This window comes from Takifugu rubripes, chromosome 7 (assembly GCF_901000725.2).
Source record: "Takifugu rubripes chromosome 7, fTakRub1.2, whole genome shotgun sequence".
Lineage (NCBI taxonomy): Eukaryota > Metazoa > Chordata > Actinopteri > Tetraodontiformes > Tetraodontidae > Takifugu > Takifugu rubripes.
In genome coordinates this window covers 2917989-2935945 of record NC_042291.1, presented here as the reverse complement: position 1 = coordinate 2935945, position 17957 = coordinate 2917989, and the positions used below count along the sequence as shown (strand labels likewise).

Below are 17957 nucleotides of genomic sequence, written 5' to 3'. Positions count from 1 at the left end.
AGGTGTTAAACTTTAAATCGACCTCAACCACAAGTAAATAAACAATAGAAACTTGTTAAGTTAAACATCAGCAGAACAAATATGGAAAAGCTTCTAAAGCTGGAGAACGTTCCTCTCTTGAAGTGCGTCTGACTCACCTGCCACTGACAGAATGACCCGTTCTCTCCAAACATTTCCTCGTTAAACACGTTTACGAGCCTCACATTAGCCGCAGAGGGTTTAATTCAGCCAAACCTTGTTGAATGTCCTCTTGCGTATTCACTGATGACGCCTGTGTGAGCGTCACAGCGGGTTCTTCAGGCTGCCCTAGAAGCCACCATCCTCATCCTCAGTGTCGTTTGGAACCTCAGCTCACGTGAGATGTGAAGCAGGAAGAACAGATCTGCTGATTGTAGATCACCTGTTTGTGGCTCCACGGCCTCTTTTGCCCTGCTGGCAGATTTTCCTTCCTATGCAGCGTGTGCAGGTCCTGATGAACTGGAGGCACCTTTGACATCTGCAGGAGCAGAAATCCCAGGGCTGCTCTCCCTTTTTTTACAGTGAATGAATGAATGAATGAACTTGGATTTCCATTATTTTCATGTAGCCCATGATACCGTCTCTCCTTTGATTTTTAAAACCCCAATCTTGAGCACCTGAAAACCAGAATCTGTGTGTGTGTGTGTGTGTGTGTGTGTGTGTGCTGATGAAACTGCACACACTGGATGCAATGTGACAGGGTGGGGGACTGGGGAGCGGGGGAAGGAAGGAGGACGGGACTTGGATTGTGTTCATTACATGCACTGGTGCGCACACATGCACACACACACGCACACACACACACACACACACACAGACCCCAGCTCCGACTCACGTACACAGAGGACAAAGTGACAAAGAAGCTGTGATTCATTTCTCTTCCGCCTGGAGAAAACAGCTACCTGCTCCTTTAAGGTTGGTGCTGGTGGTTCTGGTGATACAAAGGTTGGCCCCCTCTGGGCCCCTGGGCCTCCCTAGGCCCCTGGGCCTCCCCGGGCCCCCTCCGGGCCCCTGTGGTCTCCACCTCAGAGTGTCCTTGACAGAAATGCTCCCCATGTTTGTTGCTACGCTGCAGTGGTTGAATTCAGACCTACAGGATCTAAACTGGAACCCAACAAAAGAGGGACTTGATCTGGTTCTTCTTGGTTCTGCAGGTGTTACCAGGTGATCATCGCACCTCTTCTACCATCTCAAAAAATGCTCGACGTGTTTCAGGGTTCACTTAAAATGGTGGTCACATCCTCCGTCCGCCTCTGCCTTCATTCTTGTGAATCCATCACAGACCCAAACAAAGCCGATACTGGATGTGAAAGGACCGTAATGGGCTTCCATCCCAGACAGTCTCCATCCAAATCAGACAGGTTTGCTTTACCTGACAAATGATTGTCCGCACCTGAGTGGCGCAGCGGCCCAACTGGTACAGGAAGACGTGGGTCTTATAGGACGGGCAGACGCATCGTTAATTACAGCTCTGCCATCGATATCTAATTATTCTGGCTGTCCGGTTGATGAGCCTCCATCTGCAGCTCTTTCCACCCCCCAGACATGGTGGACCTTCCTCAAGCGGGCCTCTTAGGTTCCCCCACTCTGAGGAAAGAGGATTCCGTTTATTTCCACTCAGGACCACAGATGTAAGCAGCATTACAAATACCAGGTAATAAACGGTGACCTGGTGGATCAGATCACTGCTTATTACCGATTAGTAGCACTTGTTTCAAATTCCTCCTGCAGCTCTTGTGGCCTTCACCTCCTCTCTGTGTTCTGGTTCTGGGCACCCAGCGGTGACGTTAGGAGCTGGCAACCCGACACCTCCGTGTTGGAGCTGATCTGATTAAAGCTGAGCTCTTATCGCTCCAATTTTCTAATCTCAAGAAAAGCCGAAGGGGTGGAGGGGAGCGAGGCGCCGTCTGTTACAGGCTCCTCCTCGGCCAGGCTGCAGAGTCACCAGGAACTGAAGCCTGGAGAGCCCGGCGCTCCCATGGTCCAACCGCTCCATCCACCTTACTGACAGGGATGTTGAAGTCCAGGCGTGTCGCAGTTTTGAAGGAGGGAAAAAATATGAATTGAATGATTAAAAATTGTTATTTGATGAGGCTGGAGTGGACAGTGCCAGGAAGGGCGTGTCAAGAGTTCCTGGGTGTATCTAGAGGGATCCAGGAGACACCAAGGGAAGCCCCACGTTCCTCTAAAATGTTGCTCTGAAATTTAAAAAAGAGTAAAGATGTTTTAAAATTTCTTAAATCCAAACTTCAGAATGATCTGTTAACTACAGGACTTTTTCTGCTCTGGTAGCACCTCATGCTGCTGTTGCCTGGAGGTTTGGATGCTGAGTTCCAGGTCAGTCTTGTTAGGTCCTATTAGGTTCTACTGGTCTGGAACTGGTTTTGCACCTGCAACACTTTGGACCCAGAGTCTTTAAGCCTTTGAAGACATTGGTCACATCCTCAGGGGAAGGCAGGTCCTTGTCAGAGGGGCTGGAGGACAGCAGGTCCATATGAGAACCTTCTGTTCCATATCTGATCAACAGTATTGATTAAAGCATTTCCCTGCCTGATGGACTTTACTGGGGGAGGCTTTCATGGTTTCTGGTCAACAGCCAACACAAGAGGAAACATGAGAGGAGACAGGTGGGAGACATCAGGAGAGGAGACAGAAGGATGCCAGACACAAGACCACCAAAGGATGGGACAGAGACAGGAAGGAGCAACACATGGGGACCACAACAGAGGACAGCAACAAACACCCTCACAGAACCAGAGAAACCTCAGGTCACGTTACAAAGGAAGCGGTTACATCTTTAACGCTGAGTCATCGCCGTCAAGACTTTAACGGGAAATATAAGACGAGAAATGGAGCGAGGCACTTTTTCACAGTTACAAACACGCCCCGGTCTTTCAACATTCCCGTTAGGCAGCAGCTATTTTCTTGACAATTGGGATATTAAAAAACAGATCTATTTAATCAGTTTGCGTTCACATTTGTTTCCTGTTTTTCTGACGTTATGCAGAGATCTTAACGTTGTTTTGATGTGTTGCTGGTGATTTATGATTCCTCCTCTTTGGGTTTACCACTGAAAGTGACAGATCCTCAGAGTATTTACCACCGGATCAAACATGGAACTGTGACAAACGCACCATTAAATCACTTCTAATAATGAGAGGAAGAGAGAAGAAGAGGGGGAGGATAATGTGGCCGCTGCCTTCATCATCTGTCCATCAGTGGAGCATTTAAAACGCTGCTGCATCAGCAACCGATGGAGGTGAACATCCCAACAACGCAAGTCAGCGAACACTGATGATGGGATAGCAGTTTACAGGCAGGGAAAGATGAATTGGGACCAACTCTTAACAGCAACAGGAAGAGAGGAGACGCAGCTGCTCAGACGGAGGTGACGCACAGCTGCGGCGTCTCCTTTTAGCATAGCTGATTTTTGCTTTTGCTACAGTAAAACAACTTCTTCTTAATGACACACAAAGGCCAAACGCAGCAGCTCCACCTTCTTTAGCAGATGATCTCACACATTTCCCAACGGAGGAACGAGTCTGGAGGTCAGGGCAGAATGGTGGCCGGGCACGCTTTTATACCACGTGAGTGTTTGGGCTGATTCCTCGAAGTGAAAATCGGACCGTTTCGAGCACGTTTTCGGCTCTCTGAAATCCTCAGCCGTGCCCTGAATCCACGTTGCTTGATACAAATCTGTGCATTTTATACCTTAATCTGATGACTTGTACTGAATGGAATCAGCCAGGGATGCATAGTCCAGACAGTAGCTGCTTGTTCTTAACGATTAAGTGACCCGGAACGAAGCCTCGGTGGCTGCCTTCGCTTTTAAAGGCAGCTGTGAGAAAAATGACTGCTGTTCGGACAACTGGGATTTTAGTTCCCTTCAACCTTTCTCCTTCTCAGATCACTTTTCGGAGGCAAGTTAGTATCGTAGCTTTTATGAACAGCCCGAAAATGCCGCTCCAGATTTCCCTTTTTTGGTATAGCGGTGGCAGACTGGCAGATGAGGCAAACGCACTTTGAAAGTGACATAGTGGAAAAAAGTCCACCTCCCATTCCATATGGAAATGGTACGTTTTTGGCTTTTTACTTGGTCCAGCTCCCCCTCCCCATTTTTATATCCTTAAGTTCAGAAGAAATAAATTGGAGGCCTGACGCACTAGCTTGCTAGAATGCGCCGTTATGTGCGCACGTGCAGTGACCCCTCTGCCAGAAAAAGCATGCGATCGACCCACAGTACAGTCGCGATCAACCCGGTCAATCGCGATCAACGTATTGGGCGCCCCTGATTTAAACTCACTCAGGTAACTGGCTCCATCCCACAGAGACTATGTCCTCCCAAGCATGAACCTCTGACCCTGCTGACCCTAGTTCAGTAATATACAGCACTATAGCAATCCTAAATATGTAGTTTTATCTTCTGTTGTTACTGTAGTACAGCAGTAATGTGGACTCAACCTCAGAGCGGCAGAAAATCTGCACCGCGAGAAGAAAGTAGGTGGGAAACATGAGGCATAAGTAGCCTGAGAGCTGTCTGTGGGACTAGGTAGAATACAGGTTGTCACAATGTTTGTCAAGCTGGTCCGGATTTTTGACATTGATGAGTGACAGCTGAAGGCCGGTCACGGTCTGAGGTGTCGGAGTCCTCGCCGAGCTTTGCGGTTTGAACAACCTTGAAGTGAAAAGGGCTCTCGATGCAGCCTGGCCGGCTCATGTAGACGCTGGACGCAGCCGCAAAAGATCTCGGCCCTGCATGTTGCCCGTGCTTTTTTAGCCAGCAGAATTGGTGGCTCTCACTCACCTCTGAAGCAGACATGTGGGATAAAGAACAGACCAAAGTGGATAAACTAACAGAGGATTTCTATCTGTCACACGTCGCTCCAGAGGTCACGACCTCTAAGGATGAAATCCGGGAATGATAATCAAAGTTTTCAGCATTAAATGATTGAAAAGACCTGAGCAACTCCTGGGATTTGGCTGGGAAAAGGCAGAAAACGAGGACAATAGGAGACATGTGGCAGACATTACAGCAATTATGCAGGTGAGAAGGAGAGAGGACAGACAGAAAGGGACAAAATGGAAAAACACAAAAGAAGACCTGATAATAAAAGCTGGACATAAACATGGAGGAAAGTAAATGGAAAACACGTGGAGCATAAAATCGAGAAGCCAAAAACATCTTCGACATTAGCTCATTAAGCGTCCTGTCAACACGATGTTCCGTCCACAGAGCAGAAGCAGCCGAAGCTCCGCTCGGGTTCTGCAGGATTTACTGTCAGCCATAAAGTGGGAATCTGCTGGATTTCAGACTCATTATTCAGACACGGCAATCCAACCCTGCACCCCCGACCCACACAAGGTCCGGTCTTCCTCGTGTGTGCTTTAATGCATCACTCTCTTGTTTAAATGTCATTTTAATTCTGTTTTTTTTCCCGATGTTTGGCAGGATATATTGTGAATTTTCCAGCGTCTGATTGCCTTATTAATACTTTTCAGCACAGTTTTTGTGTCCTCACTTACTGATGGAACTGTTTTCCTTTGGAGCCGTTCACAAAAAAAGCCGTGAAAAGCAGATAAAAACAAACCCAGTTAATGATTTAAACATGCTTGTGGGGACCAAAAGCTGTTTTATAGCCACACTTTCCAACACTCGATGCTGTTTTCTGTCATCACGCGAGGACAGAAAAGTCGGGGCCGTCAGGAACAGAGCGGAGGATTTGGATCTACTCGGAGGAGCAGTTTTTCATCTGCAGGATTATCTCAGCACTGGTGTGTGTGAGGCTTGCACAGAGTTTTGCCTTTTAGGGAGAAAAGAACGATTCTACAGAGGGAAATCCACCGCGCTCTTGTTGAGGGTCTTAAACCAAAAAAAGAAGGAACCAAATGAACAAAGTATCCCGTCAACACGTCGCAGGGAGGTTGTTGAGTTGCAGCTTTACAAGGATCATGTGAACACAAACAAAGCCCAGGTGGAAACAGAGCAACATCTCCTGATGCTCTTCTTCATCTCAGATTTATTTGGTGGGGAGAAAACAGTGTTTTACCTCAGAAATAATCCAGATTATCTGTGTCCTGGGGGCTACTCGGATCAGGCGCAACTTGGTTGCTCTCTGGTGGTGAGTGAGGGTCAGACAGAAAGAACCATCAGTGGGGATGTAGCTTTTCACCTCTACAGGCCTGGACAACAGTCCAGCGTTGGCTCCTTCCAGCCTGGGTAATTCTTTGACAAGCCTACAGCTGATCTCCAAAGATGCAGCTGGAGTTCTGGCGGAGGTCACATGACTTCTGCTGGCGTGTCTTTAATACACTCCTCCTCACCTGCAAGGTCCTCGGAGCTCCAACCCTCTCCGGGGCCTCTGAGGAGTGTGTTCGGAATGTTCGGAGGGTGAAAAGAGTGTCCATGTGATGAGTTAGAAGCAGGAAACGAAGGTGTGATGTGATGCCTGGGTTAGATGATGCTTAGAGGAGAAGGAGAAGCTCGGGAATGAGTCAGTGGAAGTGATGAAGACTCGTGAGAGGAGAGGAGAAACTAGGATGAGGAGGACAGGAATGAGAGGGACAACGCATGGTGAAGTTCTGGAGGTAAAGCCAACTGAGATGGTTTGGACGTGTCCAGAGGAAGGACACTGGATGTTGGTAGAAGGATGCTGAGGATGGAAGGGTGAGGAGGAAGACCTGAGACTGGAAATGTGGGTGTCGTGTGAGAGAAGAGCCATGAAGAGCTTCACGTGTCACAACCGTTCAAGGTCGGATTACAGCTCCCGGAGCTTCACTAGAACCTTTGGAAAGTCCCAGAGAGTGTTCTCTGTCCTGCACCTTAGATGTCTTAGAGGACGGAGCATCATGCAGCGCGTTGAACTCTGTGGTTTGTCCGGCAGCATCAATCTGGTCCATTAAAACCATTAAATCCACCTCGAAGGCGGCTCAAGCGGCTCAGTGACGCGAGGGGGGTGAAATGGTGACCAGAAAGAGGTCTCGCAGCGCCCCCTGCTGCCCGAGTCTGCACGCTCTTTGGGATTTGAAACAAAAGGCTTAATCTTTTCTTCATTTGTCTTCATCGTGAGAGTGTTGTGATGAATTCTGGGTTCGCTTTAATCAGCCCTCTGACCACTATGGACAACGTGGACAACGTTGCACGTTGGTAGGAGAAGAGAAACAGCTTGTTATGGGGTCCACATGATTCTTCTCTGTGTGTCTGCACATCTGGGTCGAATCCAGACTGTCGCCCTGTTCATGCATACGCAACACTGGCCCGTCTATTGTGCAGATCCGACAACGAGGATCTGACCCGGACCGGCGGCCTCCTGCTTCTGGGCTGGACCAGGACCTGACCTGGCAGCCAGCTAACAAGAAGGACCCGGTTTTGGATTGTTCCAGGGTTAAACTCTGTCCACTGGATTTCCATCACAAAAGCCTCCCCAGCGGCTTGCAGGCGTGACCCTGGGGCCTGTCACACACACACACACACAACACACACACACCACACACACACACACACACACACAGAGACTCCTTTTTTATGCTGATTTAAAGTGTGAGGAGGATAATCCAGAACTCTTTTATTGGCAGGAGGGCAGCGTGTTCTGCTGTTGTGACCAGATTAGACCCAACACACCACCGTTTCCATGGCAGCAGCTATACTTCTGTGTATTTTGTTTTAAAATTAAACTGGACGATGGAGGAATCCCAGACATAAACGGCAGCGGCAGAGCTGAAAATCCTCGGTTGGAGTTTTTTGAGTTTGACCTCCATGTGTGTGGACCGTGTGTGTCCGTGTGTGGACGCTGCTCATTATTTTGGGTTCAGGGTTTTCTTTATTATAGAATCAGGACTAGGAAGAGGACTAGATGTCCTTTAGACACCACTCTAAAGGACTCTGTGGAGCCAGTGACCTTTAGGCAGTAGGTTGCCCACGACGCCTCCCGAGGGTTCAGCGGTGAATCCCAGTCAGCCCCCTCTTGAAGGCCCAGGTGGAGTCCTGTCTCATCCTCTACAGCCACGGACTGCAGCTCTGGAGACCACCAGCATGGGGACTTGTTCCAGGATGGTGTGCTGGTCCCAGGACCAAGACCATCTATTGGTCCGCAATGTGCCGGCGTTGCTGCTGACAGGGTCCCCCCAGTGCCCCAGAGGGGGGCGGCTGAGTCCTGAGACATCATCTCCAGACTTGTTTTGCTCCTCAGATAAGCAGAGTGATGGTCTGACAGTTCCCCTGGATGATGGGAATATTCTTGTGGATTTTTGAACGTGGGGACGGGTTCCAGTGCGGTGGGGGGGGGGGGGGGGTTTGGTGAGGTGGGGCGGGTCCCAGCTGTAGGCTGGCACACCTGTAATCAATCACCTGTTTATAGTACAGTTAAATGGACAGTCCCACGTGAGACAGAAGACGTCCAGTGAACGTCCATTTCATTGCCTGCTGGTATTTATGAAGGTTCTTTTTCTTCTGTTGATTTTGTTGACAGAATCCTTCGCTGTCACAAACAGGCCGTTGATATCTCTGCTTCTTCCAGGCATTTTACTATACTTGTGAGCACACAGATGTATGAGAGGATGAACTGGTCTTCCACTAAGCTATTACCTTTAAATGCAGCGTATTCTACTAGAAAATAAAGGCGTAAGTCCTCAGCTAATGAAGATAATAAAAAATGATGCTCTGACATAGTTGCCATGTGAAATACAAACTTAATAAAAATGTGTCTTACCTGTAACCTTTCACTTTGCAGCACTGTGACAACGTTTCTCTCTTTTTTGGGGGGGGATACAGTCTAAATACCTTAATGAGCCTCCAGTCTGGGAAGATTTGTCAAGGCCATCCTGGAAAAATTCATTTTCTTCCTGTGGCAGATTGGGAGATGATGGTGATGCAGTTTTCTGTAATCTGTAGTCAATAAATATCAATAAATATTAACGAGTCAGTCCTAACTGTAAGGAAATGAGCTAATTCCATTGGTTGATGATCTGGTGGTGTTCCACTATGATCACCAGCCGTGACCTTTCAGCAGCAACGACTTGTAACACGTGAAATTACAAGTGTTACTTAGATAAAAGTGGCTAAAGAGGGAGTTGGCGCGCGGTGACAGTTCACACTCGATGAAATCGCCGCGGCAACACAATGTCTGGTAAATGAAAAAGTGACATTGGAGAAGAAACTGGACTGAGCTTTATTAATTAGTGGGTGAACAAAGAGGGTTTCAGGATAATCTTGCTAACAGTTAGCGCACGAGTCTGACCACAGACTCTGGATTAGCGGCGTGGATGAAGGAGCAGGTGGCGTCTGAGGGAGGGAGGAAGCCTCTGCAGCACCAGGAAGCCTCTGCAGCACCAGGAAGTCTCTGCAGCACCAGGAAGTCTCTGCAGCACCAGGAAGTCTCTGCAGCACCAGGAAGCCTCTGCGGCACCAGTTGGGTCTTTCCCAGTTGGGATCTGCTGCCGTTAGCAGCCTCGGTGTGGACCACAGGTTTGGAGCCGCCTGATCCAGCCTCAGACAGACGTTGCCTTCACCCATCCCAGGCCTGGAGGCCTGGAACACCGGGGTTCAGGGTCCATCAACTCTGCATCAGAACATGAGGATGAGGACGATGGGCCCTGTGAGAAACACAGAGATGACAGGAAACACAATACTGGGAGACCAGAGGCAACACAGGTCAGGTCATTTCACGGAATCACGCCAGCAGCGTCCACCTCTTTGGATTTAGTGGGATAAACGTGATTGAGTCTTCATCCCTCCTTATGTTACACCCATGCTGACAGCCTTGTTGCAAACATCAACCCCTGCGGGGGTAATCCAGCCAACCTGCGCGTTTTATTCACATTTGTGAGGGCGACTTTACAAAATCAGCACATTTCGTGATACCTTTATGTCAGGTGGTGGTCGGTGCAGCTTCAGGTATATAGAGGAGGCAACGCGCACATTTGTGCCTTTGTTAATCACCTTTCATGTGAATTTACTCCACTTTACCCGTTTTTATCTTGTCGGCCCGCCTTTAATCCCCCCTCACTCCCAAACACAAGGGTGCCATTTAAGCACGTTGAAGCGTGTCAAGTGGCGGCTTTTGCTGTTTTATTAATTGATTTGATCATTAATTAATCGCTGCCCGCTCTCGCGAAACCCATTTCCAATGCGGCTGCGTGCGCGCGCGGCGCGCGCGGAGGCGGGAGCGCGCGCGGAGGCGGGCCGGCGCCTCGGTTTTCTCTAATCGCTTTTTCTGCTACCTCCACTTAAAGAGCTCGGAAACGGGGACGAGCGGCGGCCGTGGGAAGAACTCTTGTGTCGGTACCTCGGGATCGCGACGCGGAATCGCTGCATCGACGGCCAGTCGCCAGGTAACGTCGATACACATCCGGATCGGCTAAAAGTAAGCAAATGTCCCGTGAAGTGTCGTTTTCCAGCGGAGAGGGAGGAGGGGGGCGGCGGGGAGGTGGATGTGTGGGACGAGCCTCCCTTTGTACCGACGCGGGGTCACCGCTCTTCACCGCACAATGTGGACACTCCGCAGACGGCGGGGATCCACGCGTTCCCCCCGGAGCCGCGCTCGGCCCGGCCGCCGCTGCCCTCCAGCGCTCCGCGCTGGGCGGCCGGAGGCGGCGGAACCGCCTCCCTCCCTGCGGATTCACATCTAGCCCCCGTGTGGTTCTGGGTTCTTCGGTCTAACCCCCCCCCCTCACCTCCCCGAGCGCTGTCTGGGGCGCGTTGGCCCCCCTCCCCGGCCTGTTAACGTTAGCTAGCCCTTAATGATGTTTGGAGGACGGCTCGCCTGCAAGCCCCCGTCGACCCCCCCCCCCCCCCATTGTGTTTTCCATCCTCACACGCTGACCTGCACGGTTTGACCAGCAGCGGCTGGTTCTGGTCCGTGGGGGCCCCGCAGCGACCCCCATGAGCACCGGGAACCTTCAGGGTGATGTCGCCATCATTAGCGTCAACGCCCCCCGGGAAAGACGAGCTGTCTTCGGGCCGCCCTTCATTAACTTCTCACCTGTCTTACAGCCCAGTGAGTCGGTTTAGTGTAGGTTAATGACCTGCTGAACTATTGTGTAACATTTAAAAATGGGTCCATCAGCTGGGGGGGGGGGCAGTGGTTGAAGGTATCCCCAATGTTTGGTCTCATCTTTCACCTGAAACCACAGATTTAATCAGTATTTTGGTTAAATGGGGGCAGGTTAGAACCCCTCCAGAGGTTGACATGTGGTATATGACACCCCCCCCCCCCCCCCCAGATCAAGTCAGTAGTTGTGGACAGTTTGAGCACATGCACGTGTTTGTAACGGTTCCTAGTTCAGGTATTAGTGGAGAAAAGACTGAAACTGGGATTTGAACCCGTGACGCTCTTGCTGTGACGCGCTGGGCTAACGTGCACTGGGCTAGACGTGCACTGGCTAACGTGCACTGGGCTAACGTGCACGTCTTCATTCTAGTTTCAGGGCCCACGATGTCTAGTGACGTGCAGAGACCAGATGACAGCCCCAGCACCAGCGGGGGGAGCTCGGATATCGAACAAAGGGAATCGGTACCGGCGGAACAGGAGCGCGAGCAGGCGCAGCCCAAAAAGAAGGAGACCAAGATCTCCAGCAAAACTGCTGCTAAACTCTCAACGAGTGCCAAGAGGTACAAACGAGCCCCCCGGGCGGGTCTGACACCGGCCGGCCTCTCGGGGCTGCGAGCTCGTATTTAAAAGATGGAAGCTTCCTGTGAACTTGTCTCTTTCTGAGTGTGGCACAAAGCTCAGGAACCAGAGATGTGAGCGAGCCCTCGCTGCGGCCGGTCGTCGGGGGGGGGGGGCTCGTCTTAACTGTGGTCCAAATCAAAGCCTGACCTGGTCAGTAACCGCCTCTCTCTTCCAGGATCCAGAAGGAACTTGCAGAAATAACCCTGGATCCACCCCCCACTGCAGGTGAGCAGCTGCTCCTTTGTCTGTGATCATGTGGACCTGTGTGCGTGTGTGTGTGCGTGTGTGTGGTGGGTGTGTGTGTTTACCTGAGCCCGTCGACGTCTCGCCGGCTGCTCATCCTTGCTGGTTCTGAAAGCACCGTCTTGTGTCGCTCCCCCCTCAAAGGCTGCAGCAGAAGCTTTAAAGCTGCTTTTGGGACCCTGCGGTCCGGCAGGGACTCGCCGAGAGGTGCGGCCGCAACGGCGGCTGTCACGCGCAGCCTCGCCGCTCGTTTGCACGGCGCGCTCACCGTCGGGTTGTGTTGCTTATTAAGCGGTAATTACTGCATGACGTCTGGGCAGGATTGCGTCGGGAGAGTTGCTGAAGTTGGTCTGAACTATTTTGGACCGACTGATTTCCCTCTTAAATTTAGCCCGTACTGGTGATGTTAGCGCACCCCGCTACACGCCGCCGGCTCAGTCCACAAGCGTCCTCCGTGTCCCTCCGTGCGGCGTGCACGCCTCCCTCGGCGACCTAGAGAGACTCCTTTAGAATAAAAAAGCTCAGGTTTGTGTCTTTCAAGATCAACCCTGTCGCTGCTTTAATCCTTTCATCTTAATTTAATCTGGGTTGGGTGGGAGTCCCCCTGCTCACCCCGTCCTGCTTGGTCCTGTCACATGGGTCCAACAGTGAGACCCCCCCCCGATGCTCTGTGACCGTGGCTTTGCTGTCACGTCAGCACGACGTGACAGCACGTCAGGAAGATCCCTCCCTAAATGATCTCCAGCTTTCCCTCTGATATTTTTGTTTATATGTTTTGCAATGTTCTCTAATTTCTGAGGCTAGTTCTGTCCGAACCTCCCAGTAACGACCAGCGACCTCAGATGTCCTCCCAGCGTGAAGCCGTCTTCTCGCTCTTGTCTCCTCCGTGTTGGACAGATAGATGACGTGAGAACATGGATGGGATAAGAACCTCTAATGCTGTTAGAACCACTGGTCCAAGCCCTTTGGACCTTTATCATCAGTACCTTTTAATATTGTTTCTGCCAGTTTTCTTGCACTTCTCAAAACACATCAAAGGACGAGGGCTCACTCAGACCTGGGGGAACACATATTAGAACCAGACCAGCTGATCCAGCATCAAGAACCCCCCCCAGTGAGGCTCAGTAGGGTGTTTGGCCTCTGGTGTTGGTGGTGAGTGCAGAGAACATCAGCAGTCTTCATCCTCCAGCAAGCACCTGATGGATCAAGCCCCAGGACCAGCAGGTGGTCTGCCTGTGGGTCGAGGGATCTCATCCCAGAACCTTTACACCTTTGGGTCTTCATCCTACCAAAACATCAGTTGAGCTCTGGGGAGGACGAGGGCTGCTGATAAGTGATTGGGCCGTCTGACAGGTGGAGCCAGTTCTCCTGGACCTGACTCCGTCCTGGGGGGGCGGAGCCCTGAGAATCAGCCTCGGCCTGCGTTGCCTCAGCGTCCCTCCCCCGGGACCAAATCTGGCTTTTTTTCTTTGAGTCGAGCAGCTGGGAGCTCGGCTGAGTCAGCGGTCCGTAACGGGAGCTCCTCTTGGCTACATTAAGCGTTCCTGCGCTGCTTCTCCAGCTGTTGGACTCGTGATTTGTGACCACGAGGCCGGAGGTGTCGGAGGCTCCGGCGCCGCTGCAGAGGATTTCTGACTGTCAGCAGGTCCAGTCGCAGCACTCATGGAACAGCAGATCGTTTCACAAACGTTCATCCCTGCTGGAGCTGTTTTTCTTTCCATTCAGAGCGGCACTTAGCGGCCCGTTTGGGCCCGAATGGACCTGCTGCCATAACAGAGTGGTGAAAGTGGGTTTCATGGTCGGAGGTCTTAAATCAAGAGGTTGACAGTAACTCCTACGGCGTGCGTCCTCCCTGACAGTCCCCCTGGTTGATGGAAGCAGAAGCAGCTTTATTCCTCTTTAGTTTCGTTCAGGTTGAAGCAGCCAGAGTGGGGGGGGGGACGACAGAAGCGGTTCAGAACCAAGCGAAGCGCCAAAGCTAAGGCGGCTCGTCATCGCTCGGCCAACACCTCGGCCATATTCATCAGAGATTCACTGGTTCAGGACAGGGGGAATCACATGATCACCAATTCAAAGTGGATGTGAAGGAGTCTTTACTGGACCTCATTTAGTGTGTGAAGCCTCTGGCCTGCCTGTCTGTCTGTCTGCCTGCCTGCCTGCCTGTCTGCCTGCCTGTCTGCCTGCCTGCCTGTCTGCCTGCCTGCCTGTCTGCCTGCCTGTCTGTCTGTCTTTCTGCCTACCTGTCCGTCTGCCTGTCTGTCTGTCTGTCTGTCTGTCTACCCTGCAGAGTGACAACCAGAAGCACTATAGCCTCTTCTATTGGTTCTCTTGGAACTCTGGTTCTCCCATATTGGCTGTGCAGGTTCTGATCTGGTCCTGGTCCTGGTCCTGGTCCTGGTCTTTGGTTTCCTCCCTTTAAATGGCTGTTCTGACCCGAGTACAAGTCCAAATCTTCACCCCACATGTTCCGTCCATCAGTACCTTTTATTTACAGCACTCGAGAACCTTTGTGTTGTGGGCTGGGTCTCAGCTCACTCACTCATTTGGGTTTAGTTTGGACTGGACCTCTGATGTTCTGTGGAAGGAACTGAACAATTGAACACGCAGCTGTCCAGTCCCGGTCCACGAGGGCCCCGATCCAGCCGGGTTTCTGTCCCCCCAGGCTGAAGGTGAAGGGAGAACCCAGGAAGTCTACCTGCGAGGGTCGGGAACCCCGGTTGGTTCTTGTTCTGGACCCCCCCCCTCCTGAGTGTGGCAACAGTTGTGTATCAGAGACTTGTCCTCTGTCTCTTCCTGTCCAACCTGAGCTTGTGGCGTTGAAACTGTCGAGTTCTAAGAATCAGCGTTAGTATTTGAGGCGGGTGAATTTTTGAAAACAACCTTTGTTGCATTAACATATTAATATACTTAAACTCTAAGTCCTGTATATGTTTATTAAATACAAACCTGTGTGACTGTAATTGGCCAGTTTAAAGATTTAAATTGTTGCTTTTGTCTGGATGCACTTTGTTCCTGATGACACATTCAGACCTATTAACTTTTCTTTGCATTAAGCGCGTTTGCGACTCCTTTCACGAGCGTCTCCGGCTGCTGGGGCAGCTGCGCTTACGTTGTCATCGTCCACTTTACCCTCTGCGCCGGTTACCATAGCAACGCTCCGTTTGTTTCCACCTTGCAGCGCCGGTCCTAAGGAGACAACATCTATGAATGGAGGTCGACCATCCTCGGACCGCCGGGCTCCGTGTACGAGGGAGGGTGTCTTCTTCCTGGACATCGCCTTCACCCCAGACTACCCCTTCAAGCCTCCGAAGGTCAGTGCTGAGAAACCGGCCTGGCGGTCCAGCTGAGGACCAGGGTCAAGACCTCTCCGTGGTGGACGTCTCGTCCACGTTTGAAGCTGCAGAGGCTTCATCCACACTCCGTTCAGGCTGAGCTGTGGGTGCAGAGGTTCTTTGCTCCCGTCCCGGTCCTCTCCATTCATCGTGATGTTACGTCCCCGCCCCTGAGCCGGCGTCCTGTCCGTGTTGCTCCAGCGGGGGCCACCGGCGTCACACAGGCCCCGACACAGTCGCACTTTGATTCACCACTTTCCTGTAACTGGCACCATCTCAGAACACCTAAATGGACAAAGCTGCACCAGGCTGCAGTGCTGCTGTAGAGCCAGTGTTTCTCCAGGGTTCTAAGGGGGTTCTAAGGGTGTTCTCCAGGGGTTCTAATGGGTGTTCTCCAGGGGTTCTAAGGGTGGTCTCCAGGGTGTTCTAAGGGTGGTCTCCAGGGGTTCTAAGGGGGTTCTCCAGGGGTTCTAAGGGTGGTCTCCAGGGTGTTCTAAGGGTGGTCTCCAGGGGTTCTAAGGGTGGTCTCCAGGGGTTCTAAGGGTGTTCTAAGGGGGTTCTCTTGAAATTCTTAAAAGAATGGTGGCTGATCACTGGTTGATCACCGACTGACTAAAACATGTCCAGCCTTAAATCATCTTTTTTTGATGTCGGCTGTTTATAATAACACTGATAAAGGAGATTGAAAATGCCGATGTTTGCAAATGAACCCCCCATAAATGCAGCTTTTGCCAATTCCCAGGTTCCCCATAGCAACCAAATCAGCCTGGAGACTGGAAGTTAATGTAAATGCTGGCCGTCGAACCCTCTCTCTCTCTCTCTAACCTCAGTGCTCCTGATGCTCACTCGCCCTTCCCCCTCTTCCACCTCAGACCGCGTCAGCAGCACCAAACTGCTCTGAGCAGCAGCCTTGTTCCTCTGAACACAGCCTCCTACACACACACACACACACACACACACACACACACACCACTAACCTGAGGCAGTACATCTGTGTGTATGTCATGGACACTTAAACTGTGCAGGCTCACGGGTTTATTCAAACTGTCCAACACTGAAGATGGCAGAAGGACTCGATACTTTGCTGCCCTCTGATGGTGGTTGAGGAGTTTTAAGCGACGACGGCTAACATTTACTGCGACCAACCAACCTGAATAAGAAAAACAAAAACGGTTGAAGCTTTTCCTTTTCTTGTAGGTAACGCCTGACAAGCCCTAGGAATTACCCATATTAACTAACTAACTAACTAACACTGGAACCAGAGCAGTCTGAGACACACTTGGTGCACCTTTAAGAACACGTGTGACCATGTAAATGTGTTTAAATGCATGTTAAACTCCTGCTCCGGTCCCCCGTTATTATTAAAAGCTGATGCATGATTTGAAGTGGTGAGAGAACCCTGTGATCACACTCTTAACTCTGTGTGTGTGTGTGTGTGTGTGTGTGTGTGTGTGGGGGGGGGGGGGACAGGTAACGTTCCGTACGAGGATCTACCACTGCAACATCAACAGTCAGGGGGTGATCTGTCTGGACATCCTGAAGGGCAACTGGAGTCCTGCGCGTCACCATCTCCAAGGTGCTTGCTCTCCATCTGCGCCCTGCTCACCGACTGTAACCCAGGTACGAGCCGCGTCGGTCCGGAACCGGGGCTGCGCCGCCGCCACGTTTGGAACAAACGCCTGTGGTTGCTTCTGACTGGATTAATGAAAGCTGTGGGTTTGGGGTTGAATCAAAGCAAAAGATTGGAAGGAGATTGTTGACCTGCTGTCCGTGCGTCGCTCTGTCTGTCCATGTGTCTCTCTGTCGGTCCATGTGTCCTCTCTGTCTGTCAGGTGGCTCTCTGTCTGTCCATGTGTCTCTGTCCTGTGTGTGTTCAGCTGACCCGCGTGGTTGGGAGCAAATCGCCACACAGTAACCTGAACAACAGAACAGAGCAATGACAGAATAGCCAACAGTGGACCGAAGCGGTTAACGTGTCCACATAGACCCCCCGCGCCGCCCCCCCTCCTTTACCCCCGCACCCGTTACTGTAACCTCTCTATACATCTTGCTGTCACCGACATAGTCTGTCAAAGCACACTCACAAAGTGCAACAGGACTCCTGCCTTCCTGCCCCCCCCCCCCACCCCCCCCAGCCTAACATCTATCTTTTCTGTGTATTGAAAAAAGACAAATATTCCCTTCTGTTCGCCGTTGACTTGAAAGTTTCTTTTTTTTTATACAAAGAGAAGGTTGTTGATTTTGATTTTCCAATAAGTGAGTGTTGGAAAGGTGTGAGAGAAAAGAGCGCTGGAAGGGTTTCTCTTGTGTCTGTTCTCCGTAGCTGCAGCAGAAAACTCGGAATCGATGCTTTGATTTAGGCTCCCTTCCTTCATCAGTGTATTAACCTGCATGGAACAGGAAGCTTTGTTCTGACGGATCCTTTGTTCTTTTAAACTTCCGCTCCCTTTGTTTGTACTGTATGTATTTTTTCAGAGGCTTTTGAGGCAGACCACAGACCTTTAGTCTGCCTGTGAAAGAGGCGGGACTTGTATATTTCCTGGCTACCCACCACGGCTGCGGTGCAGAGTGGTTTGTTGTGCACTTGTATTACTGAGCACACAATAAAAACACACTGTGGGTGGGCTTGTGACAACGCTGTCGGGCTGTCTGTTCATGGCCTCGGATCAGGGTCGGCTCGAGCTGTGATGGTCCTCGT

The 17957-nt window shown here is 51.1% G+C and overlaps 1 long non-coding RNA gene across 1 annotated transcript; it reads left to right on the top strand.

Moving 5' to 3' along the window:
* Positions 1–10149: 10149 nt before the first annotated feature.
* Positions 10150–16905, top strand: LOC101064405 (uncharacterized). Its single transcript, XR_003888898.1, has 5 exons — positions 10150–10344; positions 11440–11623; positions 11860–11909; positions 15106–15238; positions 16730–16905. It is a non-coding gene; the product is annotated as an uncharacterized lncRNA (long non-coding RNA).
* The last annotated feature ends 1052 nt before the right edge of the window (positions 16906–17957 follow it).